Raw genomic sequence first — 19,538 nt, 5'->3', positions numbered from 1 at the left:
GACTGAAGATACAATTGCATCTTCACTTTCTGTTGTGTACTTCCAAATAATGGGAGTTGCTTTTCTGTTGCTTATTTTACTTTTGTGTTTGAAGTACACTGTTTGTGAAATACCTCCTATTAATGTGTATGGGAAGAACAGATAATTTTGGAGAAAATAAATCTCCTTTTTCTAGAACATATTTTCTTCCGAACACTAGACTGGACAGCAAAGCACTTGCTTTTGCTGCAGGGTACTGATCCCAGTTCTTTAATTTTCTGTGCATTTCTGCACTAGCAGAGAAAAGATTACTGCCTGTGCTTATCCTGGTGCAAGGACTGGGGATTATGCAGGCATTTTTCTGCTTGTTTTTTAGTAGTTTAATTCCAGAAAATGTATAGTGACATTTATACTTTGACGACTTTACACATTTCTTACAGGTGATGACTGTCTTCAGGCCATATATATATGCATATACATATACACATACACATTGGCATACACACACATACACATATACATAACATGCAGAAGGTAGAGACTGACTGAAAAGCAGGCAGGTTTGATTACAATATTTTTCTCAGATTGCACTCATAGAGCTAACTAAACTTCACTCTCTGGGATTTCACACAAGAGAACCACAGTTCATAAGAAGCAGCAGCAAAATGCCCTTCTCATCCCTCTTTGTTTTTCTTGGTTTTTCATTCCCTATCCTTTCCTGCTCCTGACACAGGTACTAACAACTATTCAGGCTGTCTTTCCCAGCTAGTGTGTTGTGTGTAGTGATTACACATCGTACAACTAAGCTTCAGGAGTGAAGTGCAAGTGGGGGGTCAAGAAGGACAGAAGAAGAAAGATGAGTTTGGATGGTTGAACTTAATCCCTCTTTCTTGCTAATATTGGAGAACCACTTTCTTGTAGTAAAAGAATGAGGAAAAAGCTTCTCAAAAGCATTTCCCAAGCATGCAAACAGCTTTTTCTTCCAGGTGTCTTACAACCTTGATAGATTTACAGGAGTCACAGATGAAACACACAAAACTCGTGCAGCCTTAAATGGCACCTTCTTTCCAAGAAGATATTCTAACTTATTCTGAGCTTACCTACTGATGCACAAATAAACATATGACAGAAGAAAGACTGAGGGTGGATTTGAATGACTAATACATCAGGAAGTGTGAACGCTGCTCCGCTTCTCACAGACATTAGAAAGCTGGCACCCTGTAGTCCTCCTAACATGACTCAGGGTGGTGTGTGAAAAGGAAGATGTTATGTAAGTTCACCCTTTAGAATCAAGGGCTTCATGCGGTGAATTGACTGCCCTATTCACCAATTCCTGCTGGAAAAAAAAACAAAACAAAACAAAAAAAAAAGTAGATACAGTCTAGCTGGTAGCTGACATCCCTCTTCTAGCAAGTACCCCCACATGTTCTTCTAGTGGCTACTGAACTACAGGACATAAGTCCCTGCTCTCTTTGGAGTCAGAGGCAAACTTCATACGGGGAGCAATCTTAGCTGTCTTGAAATATAGGAGAATAAAATGGTGTCAGCAAAGTTACAGAGGGTAAAACTCTGCTGCCAGCTCAAGACCATATCAAAAAGTCATTTGGCTCTTTTGAGTATGTTCAAAATTTTGCCAAGGCTAAAAGAAAAGATCTCGTTTCCATGCTCAGTCTAGCATTTACTTTTGCCAATCAATAGTTCAAGATATGGACCTTTCACAGACAATGTCTGTGGTCAGTGGTTAATAATCCCCATTGCTGTCAGCTCAGTGGAGCGCTGAATTCATGCAGCCGAATTCATGCAGGCACAAATGCCCTAAGTGAGCAGTGAAACAACATCACCTGCTGAAAATGCAGGCTATCGGTAAGGTGAAGTAGCATAAACACTGGATTGTGTGTTAACCTTGGAGAAACACTGGCAAGAACAGGGAACCCGTAATTGTTAAGAAGTTAGACTAGACTCCCTGTGCACCAGTATATAGGGATTTGCCAATAAGTTCATTATAGACAAACCTTTGGTAACAGAGTCTTTTGACTACAATGTAGAAATCTGGAGCTGAAATAAGAAAGCAGTTTTCTAGGTCCACTAGAAATGTCTCTCAGAGCTGAACTATTTATCTACCACATGCTGGCTGTTTTGGTGTAACTTGGGAGGAATGATGGTTTTTGCCTCCTTTCAGTCTCTGGCTGGCACTGACCTGCTGAGACCTCAGACCACACACAATAGTGTCTTGTCCTGCAGAAGCTGGCAGCAGCAGCTATTGGTGTGATATTCCCTACTATGAACTAAATGGGTGAGGAAGCACTGATAAACAAGATTAGCTTCATCATATGTCGTTAAATACATTACTCCTCAAAAGTGAATCAATATGCTGACTGAGACTCTTGAGGTCATAACTCCATCTCTGGCATGCTCCTGTGTTTGTGGACAGCTCAGCACTATGGCAGCTGGTTGAGTTGGCTGACACCATCACCTTCTCTACACTAGCACTGCAGATTGCCCTTGCAATAGCATTCAGATGTCTGTCTCCAACCTAAGAGTTTTATTGGCAAGAAGGATACACAGGAAAACTGAAAAATTCATAAGGAAAGCTTCCAAAAATATGCTGGTTTGATATCTGAAATGAGTCTATCCCCCCCGCCCCCCCCCCCCCAAAAAAAAAAAAACCAAAACAAAACAACAAAATACTTAAAGTGCAAAAATAAAATGTTTTCTTGGAAATATTTCTGCAGTGCCTTATGGGAGGTTACTCCCTGATTCTTCATGGTCCAATTCTTCTCTACATGCAATCTTAGAGCAAAGTCTGATGCCCATTAGACATCATAAACCTGTTCTCTTGGGGACTGAGCACTATGGGAGCAGAGGAGACCTAGAGAAGAAGCATGCACTCAAGTCAGGCACCATCAGCCATAACTACCATAAAGCACTTTCACATTCAAAACATTTTGGTTTGACAGGGAGTTTGCTTCAGAGGCAATATCAAAATTGTTCGTTTAAAATAGTCCTTATGTTAAAAAGTCAATTTTCCAAGGAAAAATAATTTTGCTGGGGATTTTCTGACCAGAAAGGCAATGCATTAGCACCAAAGATAGTCTTAGGCTGTTTGAGTGTTTAACACAAAAAAAATTGTCAGTTGCTCAAAATAGTTTCTAAACATAACATAGAATAGCAGTTTAATTTTTCTGAAGAACAGGTGGTTCAGGGATAGATTTTGTAAGTATTTGATGAAAACTGTTGATTAGAGAGAGGTAAGAGACTCAAAGTAGCTCCACCACCATCACAAAAGGTACCTTAAATGTCAGCTTCATACCTGCTGTGAGAGAGGGAAACCCTGGCCACGGAGCACAGGTACTGTCGAAATATTCATGATTTTGAAAAGCCAGTGCGTGGAAATATTCAGCCAGAAAGCCTCATGAGGTGTCAGTAAGGAGCTAGAAGTCCTGCGAGCTGCATGGGGGAACGTTCAAGGCACAGACACAAAGAAAAACAGTTCCGATATTCCCTGCTGTTACCAGGGTGGACCATTCTTCTTCCATCAAGTACAAGGTTGGTAACTCAATGTCCTGGGTATTGTGCATGCTGAAATGAAGGATTCATAACCATTAAACACTTTTTGATACTACTGTTAATATGAGCAGTTGGATAATGCAGTTTTTATACCAAAGATATTAGACACATTGCAGAGTGGAAAATAAATTATAACTTTTCTGAAGTTTCAGGGATGTGAAGTCATGTGTTATGAATTCTTCTTAGAGATGTCACTACTAGTCGTCTTCTGTTTTATTTCTGGCTGCAACACAGTTTCTGTGAGAAATGAATGAATATGTTAGCCAAGAATTTCCAAAGCAATATGAGTCACTTAAGACTGGCAAAGGAGAGAGGATGGGGAGCAATAGCTTCTTCCCCATTAGTATCACCTGGCTCAGAGTGCTTACACCAAGCTACATGATTGGATAGAAATGCCAGCACACGCATTGCTCTCCATCTTCCTTTCCCTCATCATCTCAAGTCCAGACACATCCATCTGACAGATTTCCATTTTTAAGTTCCCTAGTCAATTAATTGGCACACTCCTTTAGACCTCTCAGCTCTGGCGTGCAAAGATGCCAGTTATTTTGGGAAATCTGAAATGCTGCTTTTCATGAGTAGAAAATTCCCATTTTAAGAAAAACTGTCACAGTTGTTTTGTCTTCAAGAAAATGCATGACCAGAAGCTAAAACTTTTGTTTTTATAGCTTTTTGTTTGTATTACATGGGTCAGCTGCAGAGCTGTTGAAGGCTCTGATATTTGATACGAAATTGGTCTGCACATTCAAAACAAGATGAAAGAGCAGGAGATTTCCACATCATCTTGGCAGAGGCCTTTCCTGGTGATATGTTCAGAATTATCAGACATGTCTTTGTGTTTCTCTATCTCCTTTATCTTTGACTTTGAGTTCCATCTCAGGGAAAATCATTAACATTTGCCTAAAGCATTTTTTAGGGGTTTACCTCTTGGGATTAAGGAGATGTATTAGCCCAGAACCTCTGATATGCTCAGGCTCTGGCTGTGCATAAAAAGAGATATTCATTCTCCAGGCATGTCAGTCTGGCACCTTTCACCAGGGCTGCATTCACAGAGAAAAGAAACATGGAATAGTAATTCCAAACCAACAAGGGGCTAAATACAAAATGCCCTTTCTTTCTCAACACATTGACTTCTTAAGCATTTCCCCTGTTATCCTTCCTAGCTTAATGAGTGGGGGGAAGAGCAGAAAAAGCTTTAGAAAACTGCAAAAAAGAGTGAACTGTGCAGGTCATGTATTGCTTCTCTGAGTTTGTATCTGACCATATTTCCACTGGAGGAGAAGCAGATCTCCTAGTAGTCCTATACCATACAGAGCTGAACTAGAGTAAGATTGGATGTAGGCTGGTCTCTTACGGCTTCCCTTGGTACTTGCAACTCTGCTTCCAAATTGGGTGTTGAATACAGCCCTGAAGGAAGCCTACAGATATTCCTCAAATTATTACAGAGGTATAAACAACCTGGTGAGTCCTTTTTCTATGGATTCTACTAGGAACTGTTTACTCAAAGCATCCTTGCTTCTAAGTAGGTTTAAATTATGCTTCATTTGGGCTAGTTCTGCAATGTTAACAGAGCCATGTAGGACAGAGGTGGAGTTTATGGCTCACGTTTTAACAGCATGGCAAGGGCTAAAACATGCTTCAACTCACACCTAGTGCTGTTGAAAATTCCTTGCTGATGGAGTGAGGTGTTGCGGGGCGGGGGGGTTTGGCCCAGACTGAGAGCATGTGATCTAGAAATCAAAAAGCAGGTACAAAATGTGGAATCTGCATGAATGCTTTTACTATAATTTTCCCTTTGGCAAGTGATTACAATTTTAGAAGCACCCAAGACTATACCTTTATGTCATAAAGCAGTGGAGCAAGAAGATACCTGAGCAAGTGCTGAACAAACAAGTTTTACTGTGGAGCTCCACTGTGACTAATTAACACAGCTAGAAGTAGCTACATTAGTCCGGGCAAGCTGCCATGCAAACCTACTATACTGCTTTTTATATTCAAGTAAATTACTTTAGAGCTACCTAAAGCAGCTGGAATGCAATACACTTTAAGGGGTGGAGAAGCCTTAGTCTCACACATTATTAGAGATGCAAGGTTCCCAAAAGCCTAAGTCAACCCTGAATTCTATCTTAAAGTAGGAATAAGCTTAAGGGGACAAGCCACTTCAGGAAGTCAGTCCCTATAAAATCTTTATTTAGTAAATTCTTACAGCATTATCTATAAAAATTCTTCAGTCATCTTGTCTGATTTAGATAAGAAGGTTGCCTGTGCTTAAGGAATATGAAAAGAAATAACCTCTAAGAAGCCCATAGAAAGGGGATTCCTTCATTTTAAAGGTTACTAGTATGACTAGTAACTGATTATTTTTTTGTCATCTAACATGGATTTAGCTCCGACTTCTCCCTTCCAAGAATGAATTCACAGTTTTTACCATATTTATGAGCTGAGGTCTTAGCACACTACTCTACCTTTTTGCCATTCTTTTTAAGGGCAATGTTATTCCTCCTAACTTTTATCTTCTGAAGTAGCAAAGAAACTGCTTCCTGTAATGGACTGAAGAAGGTGACATTTATTATCTTTGAATCTTTAGTGATTGTAGGTTTCATTAGCACTCTTGGATAAATGTTTATCCTCAAAAGTAGCTGAGAAAATGCAAGTTGTTCAATGGATCCTTATGTGGGAGTATGTTAAGAAGATTGTGCATTGAAGCTTACAAATATGATGAGCTGTTCTAATAAAACAGCTGATACAAGAACTACTAAGGGAGGAGGAAGTGTCTGCCTGTCTCCTGTCTACCAAGATACTGTCGGCCAATAAAAACTCTTATTTTAAATTACAATATTTTAATGAAAGAACTAATCACTACCCATGCACAGCTGTGTAAGGCTGCCTTAACCTAAGATACTGATCATACCTTGGAAGAAGTTCCCACAAGCCATTCAGATCATGAAGATTCTGCTGGAACTGCAAGCAAAGGTGTTGCAGATAACCTGTTGCTGGTTTCTGAGAAATGAAACCATGGCTGCTGGGAGTCAATCCAAACCCCCTACTTAATTTGATAAAAGCTTTCCAGTGTTATTGCTAGCACTTACAGTTTCTGCTCCTATAATGCATACCAGTTGCATTCAAACCACCAATAGAAGAGCCTGACATAAAATTTCCAGCGTTTTTCAGATAACAGTGATGGATCTATTTATTTATCTACTTACTTACTTATTCATACTTGTTTTCTGGAGCTGGCAGATCTGGTTCTTTATATAATAAATTATGACAAAACACAACAGATACCAGAGGCATCTATGTAACAAGCATACATCTCCCCTAATTTTAAATATCTAAATATATTTCATATTAATAAAAAAACCCACATTTTGAGGGTGATTCATCTTTTCTACTATAGATGTCTCCCTTAGAATGAGGTGAATCCCCTCCATAGTGTAAACAGCTTACCTAAGTTGGGTAGCATCACTATTTCTCTCCTTCAGGCTTTCCAGCACAGTAAGCCATCAAAACCACCACAGTAGCTTTGATACCAATGATAGGTCTCTTTCTTAAGCTATTGAGATATAGAAAAAATAGTTATGGATCATGATCTCAGCGTGAAAAGTTCTATAAAGACACAGAAAAATATGCAATGTAAAATGTAAGGCAGGAATCAGGATATGGACAGGAGAATGCAGAGTAGCAGAGATCCTATTAATTAATAAGATGGAATGTTATTACAGCACATAAACAATCTAACTACTGTCAACCTTTGCGTACATCATGACAAAAGGCCAGTTTTAAGAAAGATTATAAAATGGCTTTGCAGATATTCAAGATGGCAGAATATCCAGATCACCTGGGAATGGAAGGCAAGTCTGTTGCTGTCACTCCTTGGAGCTCATACATAAGCAAGACAGAATCAAGTCTCAAAAGACTGAGGACTTATTGCTTGCCCTCAGCATCTGTGGGCCTTCCAAAACAATATGTGTAACACTAACATCACATCAATCTGGAAAAGAAAAATAGACAAATTTCACAAGGTTTCTGTGCCCCAAAGTAGATTTAATTTTTCAATTATATTGGTCTAATAAAATCTCTATAAACATTGTTTCTTTGGTATACAGAATCTAGAATAGTTACACCACCATTCGTATTACTTACTTAACATTAGGTGTTATCACATTGCTGTTCATAAAAGATGTTTATGAGACCTGAGACAAATCATTTGAGTGTTTTTAAGGAAATATTTTATTTTACCATTTACTTCAAAGCCACAGACAGGTAAGAAATTGGCAGATTGATACAGAAGTTGTAAGGGTAGAGCTATGTTATTTCACTTCTGATAAATAAAACATAATTTGCGCTTTAAATTACAGCATTTTTCATTAACTGTTCATATTTTCCAAATATTTTACTTTATGGCTGGTGCAGGCACTAAAAGAAGCACCAGTGTCTGCTTCTTACCTAGATTTGTTTGACTTAAAGACTACTAAGGAACCTGTAATATTTTCAACATCTAATATTTTCACTGCTACTACTTGTAACAATTTCTAATGAATTTCTCCTGAGGTTCTCAATTTGGGATAGTTATGGGAGGTTTCTTGTGTTTGTTTTTGTTTAAAAAGCATGCTTTCAAGGTATATTTTTTTTACCTGTCAACTGCGGTTGTAACTGAATCTCAAAGATTCCACCAATCTTACTTTTCTTAGGTAAAAAGAAGCATAAAGATGATGCCTAGCAGCAGCAGGACATAGTTGAAGCAGAGAATCATGATAAATAAATAGTTGTTATCAGAGTAACACTGAATATAGCGTTGCATTTCCCCTTGACAAGCCTTTTAGGGAAACTGATTTATTTTCTAAAAGATCATTGTCCAAGATTTCAGCTGGTGTAAAGGAGCAGTTTCACAAAGTTCAGTGATGTGGTTAAGAACATTCCGGAAGTTGGCATTTTACCATTGGATTTTTTTTTTCTCCTATCCCTTGGTTTCCTGTCCTAAACATTCATTTCCTGGTAACTCCTAAGTAAATACCATACTCTTGAGTATTTGCTGGAAGATATGCCTACACAGTAGTGCTTGTTCCTGGAGTACAGACTCTGATGTGTAACAGATTGCCCTATAACATAACCCAGGAGCAGTCAGATGAACCAACATGGCACGTTTCCTCCGGCTGTGTGTTAGCAGGTATTTACAGGGTGGGCATCATAATCAAGATCTAAGTGTTTGAGAGTAACATCATTCTATTTATGACAAAAAACAAAGGGAATGTAGAAGGAAAGTAGGCTCTTTTGATTTGGGGGTTTTTTGTTTGGTTGGTTTGTTGGCTTTTTTGTTCTGTAGCCCTATAACTGTATAATAAGCATTCATGTTTAAAACAATAGGTTTCCAACTCCATTATGATTGGAAAAATACAAGTAACTTCTGTGAGTAAGAGCTCTGCTTGTAAAAGTATTTTCTATTAACCACCCAATATCACCACAATATTGCTGGCTTCCCATAGCTAGTAATTCATGTTTTCATACTATACACCAAACTGTAGGTGCAACTTTTGTGGCTGAATGTGAATTTACAGCCATTTTGAATGTGCTTTGACTCTGTTCACCAACACACATTATCCTGGATAATTGTTAGGTCAATATGGAGGATTCTAATGCTTAAAAATATGGAGCAAGACAAATTTTCTTTTGGTGGGGCTTCTCTGAATTCTGCTATGAAAGAATTTCCCAAAGTGCCACATCATTGATAATAGGAGAAAATAAATTGTTTCTGAACTAAAGATGCATTCGGCAACCGTATTAAGCACTAGTTGAAGTGCTAGTAGATGATGATAAAATATGGCTATAAACAATTGTTTCAGTCTTATCTTTCAAAAAATCATAAAGTCAAAATGCAGTTTCTCCCAAACACATAAAGAATGCACTTATAGCAAAATACACTCTCTAGTGAATAAGATGTACAGTCAGTTGTAACCCCAATTATGCACCAGACTCCATGCATTTTTTCAAGGAAACCCATGGGTTGCTTATAAAGATACTGAACCAAAATATTTAGGTTATCAGTCAAAAGGATCCCTCCACTGGGATAATCCAGGAAAGTGAAAAGCCTAGAGGTTGTTCTACAAATATGTGGGTCCGTGTCTATAAATATTCCAGCATTTCCTGTAATTAGTGTTGCTTGATTCTCCCCATTTTCGGATCTTTTATTAGTTACTCATAACTTTCATAATAATTTTGATTAAGAATTTTTCCACACTGATGTTATCCAGGCACACTCAGAATTAGTTTGTTTAAGTCAAAACATCCAATCTAAGGTTTCCCTGAGAACACTGATATTCAGTATTAGGAAAAAACAAAACACAAAACCAACCAACCAACCAAACAAAAAAACCCCACAAAACAAAACAAAAAAAAAAAGGGGAATATTTTTTTCTCAGAAAGAATAGATAGATAGCTCTAGGATGCTTTGTGGAGGGACTCACAATTTGGGCTGCTCTACTCAGTATGTGTAAGAAAATCAACAAAGAGATGAACAAATTCCAAGCCTTGGAAAAAAAACAAAACACAACAACAAAACAACTCAGTTCATGGATGGATAAGAGAGATTACTCTGAGCCTAGCAACTGAAATTAGCAGTAGTACTCTCTGTCCCCTGAGCATGAAAGGCCTATCAGTGCTTGGGCGTCCCATCCATCATTTCCCACAAAGCAAACAAGTGTGTCCCAGACAGTTTCCATCTCTTTGGCCAGACAGTTTCTTGTGCACTCTTCTCAGAGATTTTCCTCTTTTTTTACCTGCTCACATCTCTGAGCCCCAAGTCAAGCCTATTCTCAGACTACAGACATATCCAGAACTGACCTACCCCACACTTCTTTCCTCTTCCTGGTCTCTTGTGCCAGCCTTTCTTCCTGGACAATTCCCATCATTCTCCCTTCTCCTGGTCCCCGAAGGTCTTTCTTATTCGTACTTTGATGCTAACTCATAAGAATAATCCTTATGATCTGTGGACCTTGGCCATCCTGCCCAAATACGTTTCATAATCCAGATTCTCGTGTTTCCCCTACATTGTACAACAACAAATTGGCTTGCAACATTTTCCAGACTGTCTCACTACTCAGACTTCCATCCTCTCATGACTTTAGCCTTTTTACACACCCTACCAGTCCCAGCATCCACATCCAGTCAATCAGTTCTTGTCTCTCCTCCACATGCCCAGTCCTACTAGCTTTAGACCTAATGTGCTCATCTGGGTTTTAAGCTTTTTTAAATTATTCTTCTTTATTCTTCCTGTGTCTAAAAAGAGTTATGGATAGTATGGAAGAGTTGGGCATTCTGACTAGCATTTAGCAAGACTATATGCAAGTACTCTTGTCAGCAGAGATGATGGGTAAATTTAATACCAGCTAGTGTTACCAGGCCCACCACATACTCACAGAGTTGTGCTTGTGTACGTGTAAACATACATGCAAGGACACATACAAACAACTACCCTACTGTGTATACGTAAGTGTTTTCTTCAAACTGTTTTCACTAGAAAAAGCTTTATCTGTCTAGAAGGATGCAGCTGCCACTTGTCCTGGATTTGTTGGTACATGAGAGCTCTTTGGCATTTCTCCACCAATGCAGAGAATCATAAATGCTGCTTATACCAGTTTACAGCTGCTTTCCATCATCTAAGATGCACCACACAGAAAGATCATACTAGCAGATCTGGTCTTATCTTTATTTTCAGACATTTACAACCCTGATCATTCTGTCCTTTTCCAGATTATCCTTATGTAAATGGCATTTAGGTTTTAGATGATGAGATGGATTTGCACTGTGATTTTTCACTCTGGAAAGTACAACTTGTCCAAGGACAAGTTGTCTTGGAACACTCCCAGGTGAAATTATACTGCCCCACAAAATATTATGAAGCATTTTCAAATCAGTATTTTCTTATCAAGAATAAGCCTTTTCTTCTGGCAATTCTTAAGAGGAATTAAGAGCAAACTCAGAAGACTGAGGTATGGAAATCATGAGGAAGCACAGTATTAATGAATTTTGAAGACTGAATGACGGCCCTCAGACACTTAAATTTGTACCTACATCATGAAAACTGTGGGATATGTAATACAGATCTAAATCAGATATGTGTAGATATTCACTTTGAGTAATACTGAGAATTTCATTTATTATCACTTCAGAAATCTATTTGGCAGAGAAAATGCTGCCCAAAAATTACTGCATGAAGCCTTAATGTCACCAGCCTATGCTAATATCTGATCTTTTCCAACAGCTGAATGAAACTGCTTTTGTAGAAACTGATTTGGGAATTGCCAGAGTTTCAAAATCGGGAAGTGCTAGATAATAAAAGATACTCACTTTTTGTCTTTCATGATAATTAACTATTTAGAACTTGAATTTCTGAGAACAGCTATTTGATTTAAGTCTCTCTAGTTGATGAAGTTTGAAGTAACATTCTGTTTAAAGATTGAAATGGTGACTGAAATGAATTGATTGAAATCAAAATTAGCATTTTCTACTGTTATATTTCTCAGTGAAGGCGAATGAGTTCTCTTCTTCTTTGAATTAGTGTAAGTTAAAATGAACTCTGCAGATGTTGTTCCAGTGTATGATGAGACTATGAGACCAGAATTCAGTTAAGGTAATTTAAGACAACTGAGTTACTACACTATTAAGCATCCTGCTTCTTTTGCAGTATCTTGTTCTCAGTGAAATCCAGTGCATTGATGATAAAAATAATAGTATTTGTTTTGTTGTCTTGAAGCTTCACAAAATAGTCATCAGTCAGTTCAATTGATGTATATAATTATAGTTATATGACCACAGAATCACTGCGGTTGAAAGGAAAGCTAAAAACTATACAAACAAACTATGAACAAAAGCATAGCAGTGCACAGTTCTTTCCATACCTTCCTATTAACTTATTACAATTCAGAGACTTATATGCTGTGTAATTCAAGCACTTATTCCATTGAAACATCTACAGGAAAGGACAATCCCAAAAAATCCCACAGTTAAGAAAATCGGAGTTGAGACATTTAGATCTAATTAACACAGTATATATCACAAAGGTAACTGAAGGGGAGTGTTTATAATAGGTTCATCCCATATTATACATATTTTAACTCTGCTCTTTTCATTTCCATTGGGCTAAGTAATATGCAAACATATTGAAAGACATCAGTTAACAATTCTAAATATGACTGCAGCTTAATAACCTGCAGTCCGGTTTTACCATAAAACCTTGGGCTTGGGTTTTTGGGGTTTTTTTCCTGATTTTTTTTTGTTTGCTTGGTTTTTGGGTTTTGTTTGTTTGGGTCTTTTTAATTGGTTTTCAGTATCCATTGGGCTACAAAAGTTTTGCCCGAAACATCCTGCTGTAAGGATGAAACCCATAGGGCTGAGTATGCCAGCCTTCCTAGGTTTTGTGACTTCTGAGCAGATTCCTTTGTTAAAACATCCAAGCAGAATGTACCACTGAGTTATGGCCTGAAGCCACGAGACGGGCTTCCAGGATCTGAGACTCTGGAGAAGTCAGGTTTCAGGAGGTTTGAAGCAACTGAGGCTTTCTGCAGTTCATTCTAAAAACCTAGCTCCGTTCAAGTATTTTCAGGGTTCCCAGGGTCAACATCATAGGTTCTTGAAAGCCTTCTCCAGACCTGTCAGCCTCAATAGTCACTGTGGATATTGTATTAAATTTGATGTTCTTTATCATTTTATAGTTATTATTGCTGTGGAATAAACAAAAATGTCAGGCAGACACTCAATAGGCTTACTCCCACCCTGCATCTGACTAAGTTCTTAATAAGACACAGAAAAGTATGCAGCACTCCCTGGTGAGACTGAGGATCTGGATCAAACCTCTGTGGAGAGAATCTTTTACCTAGTAGTCTAGAAACAGTATGTGGAGATACAAGAGACACCTCAACAAAAATTGCACTTCTTTGTGAATGGATATTAATCCCTACCCCCAAAGTAAACTTTAAGCATCACTTCTCAGGCAAGTAGGGATAGCACTTCAGTCAAGAACTGCTTTATCTGCCTGGGTCAAAGACTCCTCCCCACTTTTTATTTCCATCTCAGTCATCCTTTAATGGTCCCATCTGCAGTGGGAAACCTTCAGAAAGGGCAGTTCAGAGATCTCTTTCCTGATTCTTCTTTCTCCTCTGCCTCCCAAAGCAGAAGTCTAGTGATTGTATATGTTCCTCATCTGTGATAGCTGCAAGTTCATCTCTCTCAGACAGTGGAGGCATTTGAGCCTAAATAGGCTTTCTACACCTAATTTGAATACAATTAGGTCATTGGGAAAACAGAAATGCTCCTTTCTTGCTGCTTATCCGTGTATTGGAAACGTGTAAGGACTGCCAACACACTTTTGTTTGTTATTCTAAGTGGTTCTTAGCCATGAGATTCAATGTTCTTCCCAGCACTGTCAGTGTTCCACTGGTTTTTCATATGCTGAGTACCACAAATACATGAGCTTGACACATTCTTCCAATAGGAAGCTGAGCTATCAATTACTTCAGCGAACCACTTGTTTAATATAGGATCTTATGGTCAATATCTCAGTCATAGGTGTCAGAGCATCTAATAGTTTTATATTCAGGAACACGTGCCATTTTGAAAATTCACTTCTGGATAGTTTAAATCTTACTGAAAGTTAATGTGGTTTATTTTCCTAAATGCTTCAATCACATTTAAATACACTCTAGATTTCTAAATCTTGTTGGCATGTCTAAAAATTTTGTTGAGGAACTCTGTGAAATATATGATGTGTATTTAGAAATGGCAGTGCGGAAGAGTTTGCTAAAGCTATAAATCATTCCAAGTTTCAGAAGCTAAAAACATTGTTATTGACTAGCTAGGCAGAATAACATTTAAATGCCAACTTTCCTCCACAAAAATAAAGACACCTTCAAATCCAGCTATTTACAATTAATTCCAGATGTGTTCTGTTAAGAATGAAGTTGGAAAGAAGACAAATCCCATATATAGGTCACTATTTACTTGCAGCTATTTGTCAAAATGAGAATGTTGGTTTTCATATGCAGCATTAAATTTGAGTAAATATATTGATCATAGGACTGCAGTATAACCAGAAGAATATGCTGATTTCCCCTGTGGAGAGGAGTTAGTACTGCAGAATTTCTCCTCTTAGTCTAAAGATATGACAAATCTCTTCTTGGCAGCAATAGCGTGAACCATCAAATGAATCCATTGCTCAAGGAGATTACTTGGATTCAGAGAAGTCCCAGAAGGATCCATACAACTTCAAGGCATACACTTGCAGTTTCACAGCTCTAAGATAAAAGCTGATACTGGTCAATCCTCACAGACAGTTTTTACAATATTTATTTATTGAGCAGCTAGACATTTCTGTATCCCCACTCTTACAACTAGTATCAGATTCAATCGGTATAAGCATGAATGGCCTAATAAAACACTTCATGGCACATGGAGAATTGAGCACAGCTATCTTAACAGAGTTGTCAAAAGGTCATAAAGACAAAACTGTAATTGCAAAAATAGAACCAAAATCCTGTGGGCAGTTATACATTTCTTTTTTCCCTATCATAATAATAATTTCCTATAGCTGAGCATTTTACTTCTCTTTGTTCAATACTCTGGGATTTTAATTTTCTTACCCCACCCTCCTTATTCTGCTCCCCTGGTGTGTGATGCTCTAAATTCAATCTGTTTTCATTCGGTTTAACTATGTGGGAAGTCTGTAGCATTCCTTAATTTAATTGCTTTGCTGATGCTGCAGCCCTGGAATAATGGACCTTTACTCACTGGGGCTGAGGGGAACAGTCTGGTTCCATCAGACACACCAGCTCCCATTTGCCTCTTGCCTGCACCAGCCACTTGTCAGCATAATCCTACTGGTCTAACTTTTTTTTTCTGGTTTACACAGATGCAAATTAGTACTACCCAAAGGGAAAAAAGAAAAAAAATAATAAAATAAAAGACAACCCTAGCAAGTAATTTATTTGTCCTACACAAAAGAGCTTTTTTCAGGCATCCAAACCATCACTTTTGCAACATTCATGCCTGGGAAAGAAACTACATCTTCAGAATCTTGAAATATTTTAAATATTTTATTTTGACATTTCCACAATAACATGTTATTATCTGAGAGGCAAGATTTAGACAAATAGGTACTAATAACAAAACTGGAGCATGTTTTCCCAGGTTTTGCATACACCTCATATGCTAGAATATCCTGCAGTGTGTGGAAAGCCATCATCTGATCTTCTTCTTACCTGCCTTGGATTACGGACAAGCCCTCTCCAGATTTCAGTTTGTACCACTCAAGCCTGAAAGATATTTGATTATTTACTTCTTAGAAAAACATTTTCTCTATTGCAAGACAAAAGAAAACCTCTTTGGTACAACAAATGACATTTAAATTCCCTTATTTAAATTAAGATTATTTTTATTTTTTCTCTTTTTACGTTACTTTTTTTAGACAATTACCTACACAACATACTATTTGCACAGTTCCAATTAGGACTAACTACAAGGAAACCAGAAGGGAGAAAGAAGTGTGTTAAGTAAATTCAGTGAAGTTACTCCCGATTAACACTGACGTAAGTGAGAAGACGATCAGGCACTCTGCTTTTAACACTTCTGGCATTCGCATCACTATATTAAAAATTTTCAAGTATCAGTAGCCAGATCACCTGTTTCTGTAACTCAGCACATCTCCACTGAGCTTTGCAAATTTATACCACCTGTGGTTCTGGACAAACTTTTTAAGACAGCATTGTAGGCTTATTTTTCTGTGGTCTTCACTTTTGATTGATTCATTCTAGGAAGCGATATTCCACACACCTGCCTTGAGAACATCCTCTAGCAAATGCCCTGCTTCTGTTTAGACCACCAGTATGTTTCAACTGTCCCTTTCATTCATCTTTAAGTAAATAGTATATCCTGATGTGTTTAAATCCCTGAATAAAATTTCTAGTGTTACAGTATTTGCTTGATATTTTATATTCAACAAAAAGTCTGAGAAACCATGGTGTTATTTTGTTCCCTTTCTTACAAGGTTTCAATTGTTTTCAGTGAAATCATTAGTGATAAGGGTATAAAATATTCACATACAGCTTTATTAAATGAAACTTTCTCTTTTGCCTTAAATTATCTCTTTTTATATGTAACCCTTATGTACAAAAGCACAGAAGGCTTTATAATTCAAGTTCTCAAATAAAAGCGGTCATCCTTTTTCAACTCACTTCCACCGTCCTGATTAGGTACCCAGAAGACAGATACTTCTCTGTACTCAGTTTCTGCTCAGTATAGCAAGGAGGAGAAGTCACTACAGGGTAGTCAGAACCCTCTGCCCAAATGGATTGGTCTCAGTCAGCATGAACTAAGGTACACAAACAGACTCTTAAACCGGCAAAAAGTACAGTGAAAATCTGCAGTGTGCCCATCCTCCACCCCCTCCCCTCATCAAATTGTGAGGTCAGGAGTCAATTCTGTTATATCTACACCAGCTGTAAGCTGGCCATAATGAGAGAATCCCTTATAGATCAGTAAGTATTGGAATCTGCATCTGTTCCTACATTTGAGCAAGGAAATACCTGACAAGCTTTATGAGCCAGTACATTCATTTCAGAACTTGTGTTTTCCCTAACCTCTCCTCTCTGAGCAGTACCCTCATCCACAGGGCATTTCAGACAATTTAAAGTAAGAGCAGCAGGATCAAGCCCCAGCTGAGGATGGGGCAGACTCGGGGTCTTATGTGGATGTACAGTACTATTTTATTTGCATGGGAGTATGGGAGAATTACAGCCCCCAAGTTCAGGCAGATCTATGATCCTCTCCTTCCTTCGCCCAGCAAGCCAAACAGAAAAAAGTGAGGAAGGACCAGCTATCAGCCTAGACCAAGATGAACCACTCCTAGACAAGGAGTCTGAAAGAAAAAAGTGCCAGACTTGACAGAAAGTTTTGAAGAGTCAATAGTTGGGAAAGGTGAAGACTCACCCTCCTTGACAACACCCTCCTTGGCAAACACGACATCTTAAGTTCTATGAAATATTATTGTTCCTTAATGCAAAAGATATCTCCCCACATCTCTTTCCACCATTTCAAACAGGGTTACTCCAAACTCAAAAATGGTGTGGATAAAGTCAGAATAGCACCAGGTTTATTACACTTGCTTAAGTCTGGAGTCCAGTCAGAATAATCTCATAAGCCTTTGCTGCTTCTAAACTTCTCTTTCCTCTTCAAGTAATTTCCTTGCATGTTCCTTGCACACGCCTCTCCTTCCAAGTTAACAAGCTTTAGATAGAATAACTAATTATAATTAATGGAAGTAAAAAGAAAATCAAATATAGCTCTCCTGTAATTCAAAAACATAAGAGATAGGTAACTAAATACTGATCCGAATGATGCAGGCAGGTAAAGGCACCGTATCCAGACACAACACTGGGAAGTAAATACAGATAATCCCTTCCAGGAACCATGTTGATGTGCAGATTACCAAAATGTCTGTTACAGATGTAACACAGTCAGATTTCAGAAAGGAAAAGCATGAAGCTATGGTTATTTTGTTCTTATCTCTATTATGTTTTGTTCTGCATGAACAATAACCCCCTATTGCTTTTGCATTCCAGATGCAATAAACTCTTTTTACGAGAGATTAGTACCTCGACTTTGCTTCTGTATTTGATCAGCCAGAGCAGCTGTTCATTATTTTGTGTATTTCAAGGCAGCAGAGATTATCACTTAAACAGACATTAAAATTTGTGGTGGGGTGAATAATCACTTCAGCTGTTGGAAAACAGATTTGTTTGCTCTCTTAAAATATTGTAAAATGTTAAAATGTTTCTTTGACAAATGTGCTGTTTTGACAGCACACTCTATCATTTCAGTTTAGTGTACAGGCAGTAGTTACCACCCTTCTGCTGGTCTGGAAGGTGTCGGAGGCTTACGGGAAAACCCAGATGTTGGTTTTAATAGACATCAAGACTCCTCTCATAGAGAACACCGTACTAGGCCTGCAAAATCCCAGTTTTATTTCTAGCTCTGTGTGTTATTTTGCATGATTCAAACAGGTTCAGCTATGCTAAGATGTTGAGCAATTAAAGGAAATTTGAAGAATCTAATGTTTAATCTCACTATGCCTTATATCTCTCCAAAATAGTGTGAGAGATTCCTTTAAGAGTTAGGTACAAACTTGGAGCTTTAAAGTCAGCATCTTTTACTGGTTGAAATACCATGACCTCTCTTATATAGGAAAGCAAATTAGATGATCATGATGAAAACTTATGGGTTTGAAATCTATTCAGTTGTTCATTCTCAGTTAAGTGTTTAGATACTGAGACAGATATTAGTCTTCCTGGCCATAAGATTAAAGAACATAAATAGATAAAAATGCAATTTTGCCATCAGATGTGGCCAGAGAGGGAAAACAGAGCCCTATTCCATAAATGTTTTCAAATGTTGAGAGCATGGTGTCTTCTGGTTCCAGTATTCACTAAGGCCACCGGTCTCCAAATGAAAGGGATCTGTCCATTTGCAATTCATGAAGGATGAAAGTGCAGTTGGAAACAGTCATTTGGAAATTGTATTGACGGGAGAGAATCTTCTTGGTCCCAGATCTTGTGGTCATCAAATTAAGTGCACAAACACTCTTCACAGTTACCACAGAAGCTTCATTGCCTGCATGTGCTGTATGACCTGGGTATGCTGTATGACCTGCATATGTATATAAAAAGAGAAAGATAGTTTCTACTTGGATAATTTTCTAAAGACTAAGATCAGATAAAAACAGCTATTATATGTAGAAATTAAGGACAAAGCAGCCTGATAAAGATAGGCACCTTGTGAGATTTCCAGTTGTGAATGAACACCTAAAGTGCATAAACCTGAGTGAAACCAAGGAATCAAAAATACTTTAAGCTAGTAGACTTGAAAATCTTGCTAGAATATATACTTACCTTTAGGGGTCTGAACACCTTTGAATATCTGCTCCAAGACCAGGTTTGTGACAGAAGAAG

Source organism: Nesoenas mayeri (genome assembly GCF_963082525.1).
Source record: "Nesoenas mayeri genome assembly, chromosome: 1".
NCBI classification, from domain to species: Eukaryota; Metazoa; Chordata; class Aves; order Columbiformes; family Columbidae; genus Nesoenas; species Nesoenas mayeri.
The sequence above is the reverse complement of the archived record's forward strand: the minus strand, read 5'-3'. Positions refer to the sequence as shown.